Source organism: Camelus ferus, chromosome 29 (assembly GCF_009834535.1).
Source record: "Camelus ferus isolate YT-003-E chromosome 29, BCGSAC_Cfer_1.0, whole genome shotgun sequence".
In the NCBI taxonomy this organism is placed as follows: Eukaryota; Metazoa; Chordata; class Mammalia; order Artiodactyla; family Camelidae; genus Camelus; species Camelus ferus.
The window spans coordinates 23,540,453-23,557,191 of NC_045724.1; the positions used below are offsets into that span (position 1 = coordinate 23,540,453).

General features: G+C 39.3%; 1 protein-coding gene across 3 annotated transcripts in view; it reads left to right on the plus strand.

The window, feature by feature from the left end:
* Positions 1-16,739, plus strand: part of TOX (thymocyte selection associated high mobility group box) — a 270,314-nt gene that overhangs the window by 205,815 nt on the left and 47,760 nt on the right. The gene's annotated exons all lie outside the window — the stretch shown is intronic.

The following is a 16,739-nucleotide window of genomic DNA, read 5'->3' on the forward strand; positions in this document are numbered from 1 at the left end:
GGAAGATAAATTCTTGACTCGATAGAATCTGTGAAATGAATGCTTGCTCACCGTGTTAGGAGGCACTGTCTCTATTTTTACAAAAAATAAAAGAAATGTCTGAAAAAAATAAAAGCTCTCCTTAGTCATCTCCCCACATGTGACATGGATGCTGTGACAGAATTCACCACCAGAAAGGTCTCAAATTTAGTCCCAGACACTCAAAAAGGACCACGGAGAGGCACGGTGAACTGTGATCTGTGCCCAAAGGCCCTTTGCGTGCCCGCTGACCCCTAGAACAGTGCAGTGGCGGGCTCCTCTTGATTGGTGAGATAGAGCCTTCAGGGTGGAAAAGAGAAAGACACAATTTACAAAGGTCTCAGTGGTAACAAGGACTCCAGCTTCCGCGGTTGGACACCCCACATGTTTTTGCATCCTTCGCAACAGATTTTTCATGGCATAATATCTGTGTTTTAAATTAAAGTGGATTAAAATGAATGTTTGCCTTCAACATTTTGCAACATCTACTGAGCTTTTAGACATCCTTCTTTGGGGACTGAGTCTGATACCAGTAGGCTTTCTCCTCTCAATAAACAGTACGTGATTCTCATCCTTGGCTCCCATTTTCTAATCTTGGCTCAGAAATGCCTCAAGTAGGCGAAGTCAGAAGCCAGCGTTACCTTAGTGCCCACAGTCAGAGGAAGCTGTGCTCTTCTTGGGAACACATCTATTCCTACCACTTTCGACCCACGCGCCCTTCAGACACTCTTCACATGTCCTTCTCCAAAACAACATAAAAATTACATTATTCTAAAAAGGCACTCCTGTATTTCTATGGAAAGTAAAAAAAAAAAAAAAAAAAAAGTCGCATAAGGAAATTTTAACACCAGAGTTTTAAAAATCCACCAGGAGATAACAAAAACCTGCATGGACTTGTTCACCCAGTCCCAGCACTTGGAAATGTGGTACAGTGTGTGCCAGGCACAGATGGGTGGCGTCCCTTATGGTAGGCTCACTCGCCAGCTAAAAGGAACATTCTGGAAGTTTGTTTGCCTACAAGATGATTAATGATGGGGCCTAGCTCCTGTCACACTTGGCCAACAATAGGCCCTCATCTATCTTGGTGAGAAAAAAGTCCTGGTGTTCAGGTTGTGTATTCCTTTCAGAAGGGATAAGTCATGCAGGAAATCTCTGGTCTCTGCCCTTAAACAGGTTATAGAGGAGAAATACCCAATGTTTATGGAACCTCTGGTAGCTGGGCAGCTAAATATAGTCTCCCTCACGAGCCAAGACCATAGGTGGTCAGATAGTCTGCTAATATACTAGTACATGGAATACGGTGGAAGTTTGGTGCCTTCTTTTTGAACAATTCCATCAAATACTAACCCGATGAGCACTCGGGAAGTGACAGAAATCCAGTGCTGACGTTCTTAGTCTCCCTCTGATTCATGCATGTGGCACTGTCATGTCCAGAGATCTTCTTTCCACATTTAATTAAGATTTTTTGCCTGTAGTAAGAAAGATCAGGACACAGTAGTCACTTGGTTACAAAAGCAGTTAAGCATATGAAAGTCCCATTGTTTGTGGCTGGACCAATGCTCTGTCTTCATGTTTGGGGCCATGATTGCAGCCCTGGGTGGTTTTTTGTAGTGTGAGCACCAGCCATAAACTTTGTCTATGACTATTTTCTCTTTATACTTCTTTAAGATGTGCAAGAAGTTAGAGAGACTTGTGAGGCAGTCCAAAAGAAGATTCTTTATGAGTTTTTACTATATTTTTCATAATCTTTTACAGCATCCTTTTGTCATAATTAGGCAGCAAGTTTTTAAGCAGCCTAGCCTTATTCAGCCTCTCCAGAGCATTATGCTTAATTTATATAGAAACAATTCTCTCCGCACATGTGCAGGTTTAATCCATTTATATGCTATTTGAATAAATGTTGCGATTGCATTAGTAAGAACAATAGGCATTAACAGGTTTGGGAACAAATACACATGATTCTTGGTTAGCTTATACTCGACTACTGGGAGTAAAAGTGGGCCAGTTCTTTTAAATGAACTCTATTTGAGAAAAGTTTTAGATTTACAGAATTATGGTGAAGATATTACCAAGAGTTCCTACACACCCCAGACCTAGTCTTCCTTATTGTTAACATCCTACCTCAGTATGGGACAGTTGTCCCAGTGAGTGAACCAACACTGACACAGTCTTCTCATCTGAAGTCCATGCTTTATTTAGATTCCCCTAATGTTCACTTTCTGTTCCAGAATTCCAACCAGTTATCATACCTTCTTAGACTCCTCTTGGGCTGTGGCAGTTTTTCAGACTTTCTTTGCTTTTGATAACCTTGACAATCTTAAGGAGTCCGGTCAATGTTCCTTGATCGAGATTGGCCTGATGCTTTTGCTATGATTAGATTGGAGTAATGTAGTTTGGGAGGAAAACCATAGAGTGCCATTCTCATCAGATCATACCAAAGTTTCGTATTATCAGTATGACTTACTGCTGTTGACGTTAACCTTGACCATTGGTCTGGAGTCATGTTTGTCAGGTTTCTCCACTATAAAATTGCTCTTTTTTAAAATTCTCCCTTTCTGTACTGCACTCTTTGGAAGAAAGTCATTATGTGCAGTTCACATATAAAGAGTGGGGAGGTACGCTCCCCATCCTTGAAGGTGAGCATCTACGTAAAGTACTTGAAATTATTCTGTATTGGAGATTTGCCTGTTCTTTCCCGTTTTTTAATTTGTTTGTTCACTGAGTCATTTATCTTCTTTAGTATGAGCTCATGAGTGCTTACTTTTACATTTTGGGTTATAATCCCATACTGTTTCATTTATCTACTATCTATCTATCTATCTGTCTGTCTGTCTGTCTATCTGTCTATCTACCTACCTATCTATCTCAGATTGTTCCAGCTTTAGTGATTGGGAGGTCTTTCAGTTGGCTCCATGTCCCTCTGACAAACACCCATCACTCCGTGTGTGTGTGTGTGTATGCATGTGCACACGCACGTGTGTGTATGCATGTGTGTTGCTGTTGCTTGTTTTTGCACTTTAAACACTTAAATTCTGCTACCGCAGGAGACTTCAGACTCATCTCGTGTATTTTCTGTTCCTGTCATAAAACCAGCCATTTCTCCAAGAAGCCCTGGCTTCCTTTCTTCAGACAATAGTATCAGAAACTAAGATCTGGGCACCAGGTTTGCTCATTGCTCCTGGGGTTTCATTGCTTCTAGGACCCCTCGGCTGACAGAGCAGGGGGAGGTATGCATAAATACTAACCTATATACACACACACATATCTGTGAAGAATTCTCTAGGTAACCATCTGTATCTATTTTGAGCTGAACATTAATTCATACTGACGTCATCCACTCTAATCCATTGCCACATGGCCTCCTACCCTTGCTTATCTGTAACCTCTCACATCAGCAGTGAGAAACCTGACTCCCACCATCCACTATCCATTTACCTCATTGTTTATTCCAGGAAACATGTATCACAGTATCAGAATTGTTAACCCACACTCCTGTGGGAAACAACTTTATCGACCAGGATACAGTGCTTATACACAGTTCCTTTCCCTTTAGTCTTACAGACTCTGCTCATTTCCAAAGTTACATAAGTCATACACAACTTGCCACCCATCTCCTTGAATGAGATTATTTCATACATTTGCAATTCATTAAGTTTCCTTATCTGCGTTCTGCATTTCACCCTGGGAATCCCCAACCTCTTAAGTATTTTTTTTTTATTTGCATACATTAGGGTTTACTCTTTGTGCAGTTCTTTGGGTTTTGACAGTTGCTTAATGTCTTATATTCACCATGACGGTATCATACGGAACAGTTTCACTGCCCTGAACATTTTTCTTTGTTTTGCCTACTTAACTGCCTCTCCCTTCTGAATGCCTGGCATCCAGTATTTACTGTCTCTCTAGTATTACCTTTTCCAGAATACATTTTAGTTGGACTCATACATACTTGTAGCTTTTCCTGACTGGCTTCTTTCACTTAGCAGTATGCATTTAAGATTTATCCATGTCTTTTCATGGCTTGATAGCTCATTTTATGGATGTACTAGAATTTGTTTATCCATTTCACCTGTTGAAGGACTTTTTGACAATTATCAATACATCTGCTATAAACACTGGTATGCAGATTCTTGGGTAGACATAAGTTTTCACATCAGTTGGGTACATACCAAGGAGTGTGATCACTGAATTGTGTGGTAAGGCTATGTTTAGTTTTGTAAGAAACTGTCCAATGGTCTCTCAAAGCAGCTGTACCATTTGACATTTCTACCAGTACTGAATGAAAGGTCGTGTACCTTTCTTTTCTTTTTTATATGGATGTTGAATTGTTCCAGCACCATTTGTTGAAAGACTGTATTTCTCCATTGAATTGCCTCAGTTCCTTCACCAAAGATCAGCGACTATATTTGAGTGTGTCTATTTCCGAGCTCTCTATTCTTTTCCATTGATCTGTGTGTCTGTTCTTTTGCCAGTGCCATGCTGTCTTTATTACTGTAGCTTTAAAGTAAGTCTTGAAATCAGGCTGTGTGCGTCTTCCAACTTTGCTCCCCCTCTGCAGTGTGACATTGGCTATTCCAGGTCCTTCACCTTTCCATGTAAACTTTGGAACCAGTTTGTTACTAACCGTGGAAAGGCTTGCAGAGATTTGATTGGGATTGTGTTGAGTCTATAGATCAAGTTGAGAAGAACTGACATCTTAACAGTACTGAGTCTTCTAATCCATGAACACAGAATGTCTATTTATTTATTTGATTTTTTGATTTTTTTTAAATCAGTGTTTCATAGTTTTCTATTTATAAGGGCCTGCACATGTTCTGTTACATTTATGCCCAAGTATTTCATTTTTGGAGTATTATTGTAAACGGCATTTTTAAATTTCAAATTCCTACTTCTCATTGTTGGTATACAAGAAGGCGTTATATCCTGCAGGCTTACTATTATATCTGCTTATTATTTCCAAGTGGTTACTATTGCTGTTGTTGATTCTTTAGGATTTCCTCCATACACAACATGTCACCTGCAGGTTGGGACATTTTTATTTCTTCCTTCCCGAGGTGTTTTGTTTCCTTTTATTATCTTACTGCATTGGCCAGGACTTCTAGCACCGTGTGGAAATAGGAGTGTTGAGAGGAGACATCCTTACCTTTTTCTTGATCTTAGGGGGAAAACATCTAGTGTCTTACCATTAAGCATGATGTTAGCAGTAGGGTTTCTGTGGATATTTTAAATGAAATTGAGGAAGTTTCTTCCTTTTCCTAGTTTGCTAAGGGCTCTTGTCATGAATGGGTTTAGATTTTTCGTGTGCTTTTTCTGTTGTCTATTGATATGACCGTATGATTTTTGTTCTTCACTGTGTTGATGTATTGGGTTACACTGATAGATTTTCTAATGTTGATTAGCCTTGCATAAGTAGAATAAATTCTACTTGTTTATGGTGTATAATTTCTTATACATTATTATATTCAATTTATGAATATTGTATTGAGAATTTTTATACTTATGTTCATGAGAGTTATTAGTCTGTAGTTTTCTTGTGGTGTTTTTTATCTAGTTTGGTATTAGAGCTATGCTGGTTATGAATTAAGCCCTGTTTCCTCTGCTTCTAATTTCTGGAGATATTATGGAGAATTAGTATGATTTCTTCCTTAAATGTTTAGTAGAAACCATCTGGACTGGGGACTTCTTTTTAGAAGGTTGTTAATTATTGAATAATTTATTTAATGGTATTATTGGGTAATAAAATAGATATATTTTTATATTTCTCTTTGTATGAGTTTTCATAGTTTTTGAATTTCAAGAAATTATCAAATTCCATCAAAATTTTCCAATTTGTAGGCATAGACTTTTTCACATTATTCCTTTATTATCTTTTTAATGTGCTTGTGATTAGTAATGATGACTTCTGTTTCATTTCTGATATTGGCAATTTGTGTTCTCTTTTTTTTTTTTTTTTTTTTTTTTTTTTTGGCCGTTAACCTGACAAGTGGTTTATCAACCTAATAATTTCTCAAAGAACTAGCTTTTGGCTTTGTTGATTTTTTTTTCCCCCTATTGTCTTCCTGTTGTCAATTTTATTGATTTCTCTCTCATTTTTATTATTTCCTTTCTTCTGCTAGGCTTAGAATTAAGTTGCTCTTCTAGATCCTCAGATAAAAGCTTAACTTACTGATTTCAGACCTTTCTTCCTTTCTAATATATGCATTTAACGGTATAAATTTCCCTCTAAGGACTGCTTTTGCTGCATGCACAAAATTCATTATTTATTTTATTAAATAAAAATTGATTTTATTTTCACTTAGTTCTTTCCTAAGTTATTAATATGTGAAATTCTATACAACTAATTTCTAAGTACCTTAGAAAGGTTTTGCCCTATTTTTGGAAAAATTTTGAAGACCAGGAGTCATGGTTTATTTGCACATTAGCCAGTGAACTCTGTCCCATTTGGTGGCTGAGGGCCCCTCCATTCCTTATCCCCAGTTCATTAATAATAACCTAGGACCTGCAATAAACAACTTTCTCATCAGCCCACGCACGGAGAGGCCAGGTCAGGGCTGCCACGTTGTCAGTCGGTGAATTCATCCCGGAATCTCCCGGCCTGAAAACGGGCAACGGGAGACAAAGCTGTCTCGGGAGAGCTGGGGGCTGTCCCAGCTGGTCCTGCCGTCCGGTTGCTGCCGCGTGATTGTCCCGGGCCCAGGTCCTCAGTGCGCCTGAGCCCCGCGCCGAGGAGGGGAGCGGACAGGCGGGCAGAGGCCCTGTCTCAGAATTCGGAGTCCGGTGGGGGGAGTCAGTCAAGAAAACACTGATTCGGGCCCCATTCCACCGGCAGCCCTGGGAGCTCGTCAGAGACGCTGAATGTCAGGCCCCTCCCAAGACTCCCTGGGTCAGAATCACATTTTAGGAAGATCCCCAGGGGATGAGTGCGCGTACGGAAGTTTGCCCCGCCCTGCCCTGGATGATTACAGACAGTGATCGCGCGGTGATAAAGATGTCTAGGGTGGGAAGGATGGGTGGACTTCGGTAGGCCTGTCAGGGTAGGTCTCTGAGTAGGCTGCCCTTGAGAGACGAAGGGGTAGAGCCTTATTCACCTTGAGCCCCCTCTTCAGTCCCCGCCCCACCTGCCCCGCCAGCCAAATCCAGGCCACACCTGAGTGTATGTCACACATAGTGAGCATCCAGTGGAAGTGTTTTGGGGGAACAAGCCAAGGAGCATAGCCCCAAAAAGCTATCGGATTAACGGTTTCACTTTTTAAAAGCTTTAACGTATAAATATTTAAAGTCTTCAGCTAAAATGCCCATGGTCGATGAAAGAAGAAATAAAATGTGCTGGACCTTTTAAAAGGTTCTGACTTACGTCTTTTCCAAGAGCATTTTTTGCTTCAGAAAATAAATTGTAACTGGAAAATTCTATTAGCTTTTATGAATATAGATGCAGAAAAATGATCAGATGGTTTTAAATTTAAAACCTGCTGGATAGATATTCTTTCTTGTTCCCTGATAATAGGCCCTACACTTTAATGGTGTAAGTTTTCCTCTTTCCCCTCAGTTGATCAATGTAATTGGGATTTTTCCCATTTATTGGATTGTCATCTTGTGGTCATATAATTATACTAGAGATATTAAATATGTTTAGACACAAAACGGTAAATACAGTATAGAGGACCCATGAGCTTATTTCCATATCATTAAACTACATTTTACCCATGAGCAAAGTGCATTTTTCATAACTTGCAAGAAATACCTTGCTTTGTAGTAGCACACATATTTAACATTCTTTTAAAAGCCACTCGATTTGACATTGATATTTGGATTATTCTATTATCGGAGAATAAAGGGATTTAAATAAAGCAGAATTACAAGTATCAGTGTATAACTGACCAATTAGTAAGATTCGAATTCTATTCCAAATGGCCATTTTGCCAATTATCATCTTTTCTAGGTGCAAGGTGTCATTTTGAAGAAATGTTCAAGTTTAGATTCTCTCATGGTATTTGCTTAAGCGTAGAAAACATAAAAGTTGTTTATGTGTCCAAAAGTAAATTCTCATACAACAGTCATGCTTATCAGTTACTTTGTTGCCATTAAATTTTCATAATAAAATAATGCTCCTATTTTTATTCTAGTGGCATTGAAAGGGTTGGGATTTATCTGCATGGTAATTATGCAAATTTTAAAATAGTTTTTGCTTTCTAATGTCTGGGACTCTGTTGTAGTTGGGCTTTCCTTTTGAACCAATGCTTGATGCAAATGTCAGTGCACTTTCTCTGTAAAACTAATACAAGTAAACTTTTACAATAAAGGGTTTTATTGTTTAAATAGTTCTGTTAGTATACAGGTTTAGCCTAAAAGGAGACTTTCAGGCTTTACCTAAGGTGATAGTAGTCCTTTTTTATTGTTAAAATACATGAATGCTATTACTAAAGTTTAGGGGGAAAAGTAATAAAATAACAAATTTAGTATAACTTTTAATTAAAAAAAATTCCCACGGCAGATTTCTATTAACAACAGTCCAATCAAGCAAACTTCTCAGCTCACGATTACTTTATTTTATTTACTTTTCTTCTTGCCACACTGCACTTTAAAGATCAGAAATGCATTTACTAAAAGGGTGCGTCCACAGATCAGCGAACAATTAGTCCACATTCCACAGCCACGGAACTGCAAAATAATTATTGAGAGGACCTTTTGAAATCCTTGAAGATTCATGGTAAAAAGAATATGGATTACATTTCATTTAGAATCGGGTGTTTAACTGGAGCAGAAAAGGGGGCAAAGGCAGCTAGAACAGTTTTTAACAAGAATTAAAATAAACAAACAGGAGGAGGGTATAGTTCAGTGCTAGACCACATCCTTAGCATGTAGAGGTCCTCGGTTCAATCCCCAGTTCCTCCACTAAAATCAAATAAATAAACCTAATTACCTCCCTCCCCCCCCAAATAAAAAATAAAAATAAAACAAACATACAAAAACCTAAGACACTAAATTAAATTTAAATTAAACTGGAAAGGACAGACAACCCCTTTCTTGGGAATTTTTATTTAGACATTTTACTGGAATTATGTTACCAAGATTATGGGCATAAATATTCAGAACTACTGCAAACTTAAGTGAATTCTTAGTCTAAGACAGCCTCCCAGTCAGGGGAGGAGCCAAGTTAGAATCATTAACATCATCAACACATGTCATCACCCTCCCATGGATGAACCCTTTGTAGACTATTCTAAAAGCCTACATGGGGTCCACCTTTCCTGTGCTTCAAGGTCAACAGATCCCCAGGGTCCCAGTCATCCACCACTGCTTCAGGGAGAACTGGTCAAGAAATGCCATGTAAGGATGAATCAGGTGGCTTGAATGTCATGATCAGACATGGGTGAAGAGAAAGTAAGTGACTGGGAGGGCAGAAGTTATCCAGAAGTCAACATCAGCCAGGGGGTGGGGAATAGCTATCAATCAGAAATGTGGCTTAAGAAATGTAAACATAAAGAAGGTCCAACAGGTATATAGAGAGCATTTACTACATTCTAGGCCCTGTGTTTTGCTCTAAGAATAAAGCAACAATCTAAAGAGAAAAAAAAATTTAGTGTAATATGTAGAAAGCACTTCTTTTCTGTTCAGAGTTCCTGTTACCAGCTCTCATAAACTCATCAAGCATCCATTTAGCCTTTTACTATTAAAGTTTCTTTTTAGCTTATTTTTTTTTTAAGGCAAATGATGTCCTCAGTGCTTATTCCCCACAAGGAGTCTGTTTTATACTCCTTCATATCATTAATCCATGAGCCCAACCTCAACCCACAGTAAGCTTTGTATACTCCCCTCCTTTCACAGTTATTTGCTTCTCTCTTCCTTCTGGATGCCACATGTCGCTAACAAGTGAATGGCACTGAGTGACAAGTGGGCCAGTATAAAGAAAGGTTTTGACCAAAATGCTTGAGTTAGTTGTTCTGTCAAAGCATGATTTACGTGGCAGCATTTTTACTTAATGAAATGAATGTTGTAAATAAAGCTCCAGATAAAAATGGCTGGTATTTGCATGCCCATAAATGTTTTTGTAGAACCCAGTGAAAAATCACCAGTTATTTTTCAAACATTAGGCCCATATTTAGGGGCTGGTAAAATGGTCTCTCTGCTTGTGTAGCATCAAATGTCAGTGTTTTTTGGCTTCTTTCAGTTACCACCCCTTGATTCTTCGGAATATATTCTGGCATATGGCCTTGAAGCTATAGACTAAGTCTCCAGGCATCCTAAGATTCAGAAGATAAAACATTTGAAAATCAAATTGCCAATTCCCAAACAGAAATCAAACTATCAGATTGTTCTTAGTCACATTTTTTAAAAATATGATTTGATTGTGCATTGAATTTTTAAGTTTTAAAAATCATCCTTTAGGGGAAAAGCAACCTAATTTTATTTTTGTTCAATTTTATCTCACATTACCTTAGACAAAGCATTACTTTCATGAAAATATAGCAGATATGGTGACCCTCCCACAATCAGATGGTGTGTCCAGTGTCAGTCATATGGCCTCCAGAGACAAATTCTACTTACTTCTGTCTTCCAAATGTCTTAATATGTTGAAAAGCATTCTTAATTCTTAGAGATGCTCACTGCAGTTCCAGTGCAATGCAGACAATTTCCTTGTTGCAGCATTATTTGCACGTTTCAGAACCATCTGTCAGCCATTAGGCCCTTGCTTGGAAGTCACACTCCTTCCTCCACGGTTCTGTAGAAGTGCAATCTTCAGTTACAGGAATTACTCCCCTCGGACGTGTATGTAGGATTTCTCCCTATACTGTGAGCTCTTTGAGCACAGGGACAATCTCTTCTGTCTTTATTTCTCCTAGGGCCTCTAATAGTACCAGACATGGAGTAAATGTGCAGTAAAATATTCCAAATTGAATTTCCTACCCAAGGAATCAGTGCATTAAATTCAGTCATTCTAGGGTCAAGCTACAAATTCCCCAGCAAGCTCTCCCAACTATCTTTGGTTAAAAGGACAACTGAAAACATCAGATCAAACACAGGATCACACAGGCTTGGCAGTCGGGCAGCCTGAGACAAATCCCAGTTGATCTACTTACTGCGCAACTGCGGAACTCCCTCTTTGGCCCTTCACGGGTTGGGACCGTCTCACTCGGTGATTGTGAGGGTTGAACAGGGCAATCAATGCACATCAACTTCTTAGCACTGTTCTTGGAGTGCTCGGGGACCCCACAAGGACTAGATATTATTAATAGGAGCACTTAAGACCGCAATTACCAAAGCTGGCACTGAGCGGCTGGGGAGACCCACGTGTGGACAGTTCACTGCTTGTTAGATACAGACCGAGTCAACTCAGTCAAGCTAAGTATAGTTACCCAGAGAAATGGATTTAAACTGTGGAAGGGGTATTTGCTATTGTTTATGCTGGATACCCACATTTATTTTATTCCATCACCACACAGGTTTATAATCATGAGGAATTGTGATTTTTTTAAGTCTTTAGACCGCAATTATCTAATTTCACTATATATTTGGTAGATGTTAAACCTGTAAATGATAGATAATTCAAATTCTTAACTTTAGTGCTTTAAAATTAGCCACTATTAAAACCTAATTATTGGTTAAGTGGGTCTATGTTAGTGGACATTGAAAGATCGAAAAAATTGAAGATATTTGTCCAAATTAAAACTGGAACATGTAGCTCAAATTTTTTTTTTAGCTCAGATATTTTAAATGAACATGTGTGCTTCTGTAATAATTTTACTATCACCAAGTTACAGGGTAGAGTTTTAATTATGGCCTTTCTATCAGTAGAAGCCATGAATTTTGGATTAAAAACCTGCTGCTTTAACTAGTCTCATGAAAGACTATGGCTTGATACATTCTGGGCTCCAACTTTTACAAAAACCAGAGAACACTTCTAATAACACTTTTCTAATTTCACAGTTCACTGCACAGTCGGTAAAGATTTAAATAATTCAGAAAGAAAGCCTATTCTCTTTCTTTATTAGAAGTTTGAGTCAGGCAAATTCTTTGACATTTAATAGGTTTTTAACCCTTTTAATAACTTTTTATAATGAACTTTATTGGCAGTTGTTTTAAAGAAAGGGTTATTATATTAGCATGAATAGCAGTCCGTAGTTTTATTAGTTTTGAGACCTTGACCTTATGTGACTCAAAGTGTATAAAAGCATAAATGAGTGAGTAATGTTAATATTAACTAAATTAGGTATACCCAGAAATATAGAGACATTATCTAACATGCTATAAAATTTTGGCAGACAAACATTTGAATCTTTTAATTGTTTTAAAGGAGCTTAAGGTCACTTACCGAGTCAGACACTTTAAAGGAACTAAGAGACACTGTAATTTTCCTAGACTGATTTTACCAAGTTATCAACATTATTCTGAATAGGAGAGGATTCCCAGCCTTTTCCTATCTTGGTTTCATGCTATTTTAATGTTATATAACATATTACTAAAAGGATTATTGGAAGATTTCCATAATAAAATACTAATTTAAAATTGTACTTTTCCTCAAGTCCCCAGTAAGTTGGAATTATATGAATATTCTGCATAGGGAAGCTATCTGGGCCAAGCAGAATACAGGTTTTAATTTTGCTTCTTGAGATGTCCTTTTAAGTGAATGTCACGTGTATGTAATGATTTAAGAGCCTCTAAATGAACTCAAATATCACTTTTCTGAACTGATGTTAAGAAGTCAATATTCCACTTGACATCTCCACTTTTACCAGCACCCCATTAACATTCCAGCGGAAAGTATGAAATTCAGTTAAATTTTCACATTTAAATATAGTATAAAAAACCATTTCAGCTGACTTGTGATTCTATAAATATAGAGCGAGTTCTTGTAGGCAAACCGCTGCTCCCAAAGGTCATTTCTCGTAGCATTTCCCAATTTTCTTATCACCTATTCTCCCAGTCCCTTTTTTTGTTTCAATGCACACAGTCCTTCGAAAGAGTTCTGAAAATAAGACACATTATTCAATTCCTTCTCTGAGAATATCAAAGTGGAGGAAATGTGAACAGACATTAGCATGTTTGAATACATGTTAATATAAGATGATAGCCCTGTGAGCAAAGCCCTGCCTGCACTTTGTAGTGCAGATGTGGCAGACACCATGCAGACAAACAGAGGGCTTCACTGACTCTAACCACAGGTAGACCCTGAGTAGACTCACGGAGTCCTGTTACCAGAGGTGTGCAAGTCTGCAGGAACCACTAATTCAGATGTTTGGGGAACTGGAGGGTGAACCAGATGGTCCCCCAACTAGGGGGGCCTTTTAGAAAAGGCAGACATTTCAGTCTGTGAGTTTCATGTCCTGCCATTAATTGGAATTATGAGAACTGTTCCTTGTCTCAGACTAAGAGTCAAGCTCATTCATCGTACATTTGTGTGTTTTCCCTTTTTGAGCTGGGCAGAGGAGCCCATTCAAGGGCTCGCTGAAGCACAAGGTCAAGCTTGGTAATACTGAAATGTTGATAGTTTAACAATAACAGCAAGAGATAGTGTTGGCATGGAGCAATCAAAAGTGGACAGCCTCAATTTGTGTGAAAAAAAAAAATCTTTCCAACTGTGCAGTTAGAAGGCATCACCCTGCCCCATAACCTCCTGGCCATCATCGTGACCCAAAGGAGACACTGTATTACTGAGTTTATGGGAGACAGTGGGATACTGTGAACTGCAATACATTGTTATGCATTAAAATTTTTTTGAACTTTGTCTCTACCAGTTAGCCTATTAGCCTTGATGAGGGAGCTGTTAAAATTGGAGTTATAAGTTCAGCCTTTCCCTGGGCTATTTACTTTCTCCCTGAGAAACCCTGTGCCCTGTGACATGAGCTGCCCTACTTGTCTTAGGGAAGGTCTCCACAGATGTGAGCTTTTGGCGGCCAGAATGTTTTGTCACAGCCGTGTCAGTGGCTCACCATGAACTTGAACTGGTCAGGGAAAGCGACCCAAGGTTGAGAACAAAAGAGGAACATCTGCCTCTTCCCCCAAAGCTAATGCACGTGAGCGACAGCCACAAAGAGAAGTTTACATTTGGCGAAACACCTTCGTGGTTTTTATTCTAGTTACTTCTCACAACTGCACTTGAAAGCGATGCTGGCCTCAGCTCTATCGAACAAACTCCGCCCGACACACCTTTATCATAGTGTTTGTTCCCCCCACAAGTGAGCCGTGTGAGGGAGGGAAATCAGCGTGCTCACCGCCTCTCACCTGGTACCCAGAGCAGTGCCCAGCACGGAGTAGCCGCTCAGTAAATCTTTGCTGTTGAAAAATTGGTACCCACCTATTTTGCAGAGATGGAAAATGAGGGCCAGGTAAGTTCAAAGTAAGATAGCCAGTCTGATGATGGCGTGAGCAGGGGCCCCTCCACCGCAGCACACTACCTCCCATCTGGAAAAAAGAAGGGAAGGAAAGGAAATCAGATAGAATGATGCGGAGTGGCTTTTCCAGTTTATAAAAACGAATCCAGATGCGAAGGCTCGGGCAACTAAGACATTTCTCTCCAGATCTAGGGAAGCAATAGAAGCAGAGGCAGATTCTGTCAGGGAGGGAGGGTCAGGACCTGGCAAGGACACTGAGGACATTCAGAGGCCGGGGGTCCTCCCTCCCTCGGTGGCTTTCTGTCTTCAACGTTTGATCTTTGCTTCATCCCTGGGAGAGTATACAGAAAATTAATTAAATAATTTTAATAATTAAATAAAATTAAAAATTTTACATGATCTTTAGCCGGTATAAATTTCAGCCATGGTGTTTAAACCTTTCAATGATGTTTTCTTCTAACATATCAAATCCCTTGAATAATAAAGGTCCCAATTCATGGAGGAGGCTCCAATGAGGTCGATACCCCAGCCTGAGGGAGGAGGACGGTCGGGGTTACGGAAGTTCGCGGGAACAGGAGCGTTTGGTTTTCCAGGTGCTTTTAGTCTTCCCTGCGGGTGGGGGTTCCAGAGAGTGCTGTCTGGCCATTTGACAAATGCCTAATGAATTGTGCTCCGGGGTTCTTGCTTTCTTGTCATTAGTTTTATGATGACTATCCTAATTAAACTACAAATATATTATTTTAGTGTGCTGTAAGGAAACCCAAACCTTCTTTACTCATACTGTCTTTTGGAAGAAAAGTAGAGTCCAAATGTTAAATTCAAGAACAGTTTTGTTTTTGGGTCTTCAGAGTTGAAATCAAGTTATTCCGACCAAATGTTGAGAATATAAATATATTTCCATAAAAATCTCCACAATCTTTCTTTCAAACTGCATTTTTCCTAATTTTTAAAAATATAGCATGGACTATGCACGTGTATTTTCCAGATTTCCCCTCTTAAGACATTAAATAGCAGTCTTCAACGTCAGAGGCCTAGATAGCAAAAAAATGTTAAAGTTTATTTAAAGTCCGTGTTTTTAAATAATAAAGAGATCACACAGGGAGATCACGTAGAAATGATTTATTTAATTTGTTTGGACAACAAATAATTTAGCTCTCTCTTGGAAATGCATTGAGGAAAATAATAAATAAAATTTGATTATTAAATTTACCCACGCATTTGTTCTGGTGTATACATTTACATATTAATTGAATCCCTGGCAAAAATATGTAATCAAATTGTGGGCTTAAATAATATCAACATTTACATTCCTCTCATAGCCTCTCAGAGTGCATTATTCCTAAGAAAAATGGAACTGCTTAGCCTTCCTGGCCCGATTAATCATGCAAGGCTGGCTGGAGCAGCAAGAGCGAGGCCCAGAAGTTTTCCTTTAGATGCTCAGGACGCCGTGTGTTTGATAGTGTGTATGAAAGGGACCGAGAGCGAGCGCCTGTCACAGCCTGAGCCAGCGGGGTCTCCTCAAAGCCCTGGGAAAAGCACTCAACAGCAAAGGGTGTCAAATGCTGACAGACAGGGGTCCGTGGAAGGGCTTCGGAGATTCTTCACGATCTCTCATTCTTGCTGCAACTGGCTCGCTTCCAGGCCCCGCCGGCAGAGACCGCAGAAAGCGGCAGCTGGTGAACCACATTAGCAAATAAGGCCTCGGGGCTCCCCGTGTTCCAGGCTCTGTTCACCAACTGCTCTTCACTCAAACAGCTGGATCGGAGCAGAGAGAGCCAAGCCGCCGTTTGAGCTTTATGTGTACAACTGTTTTGATATGGATTGTCTGCTAGAGGCAGCGATGATAGCTTTCAAGGCTCACGTGTTGGTCGGGGAAAGATGCTGATGTTTGAAAGAAGGAAACAGACTCTGAAGGGTTGTGAAACACACAGCTTTAAACACTGCGACGCAGGCCTTCATTTGTTCTGGTGCCTTTCCAGTGTGCAATTTTAATGTCCTTTAGTCATTAATACAACTGATGTTGCAAGGATTTTTTTTTTGGTATTAGTTATTCCAAAATGTTAACTCATTTTTAAAACTGATAATCTGCCATGAACAACTTGGTTTTTTTTTTTTTAATTTTCCGTTTCAAAGAGAATCCAAGAAGAATAAAGTGCAAACTGATACTGAAATATGTATCTAATAGTGTGCCTGGAGTTTCCCACCTGCGCTCCGTGCTCAGCCTTGTTCTCTTATGCTGAAGGTACTAGGCAAGCGGAGAAAGGAATGTGGTATTAGCATCAAGCCGTGGGTTGCGAGGCAGGTCGTGAGGGAGAACATGTGATACGTGCTTTAATTTCCTAATTGATTGTAACTGAGCTTTGCTTCCCATTAATTGGAAAAAGGTTTTGAAGG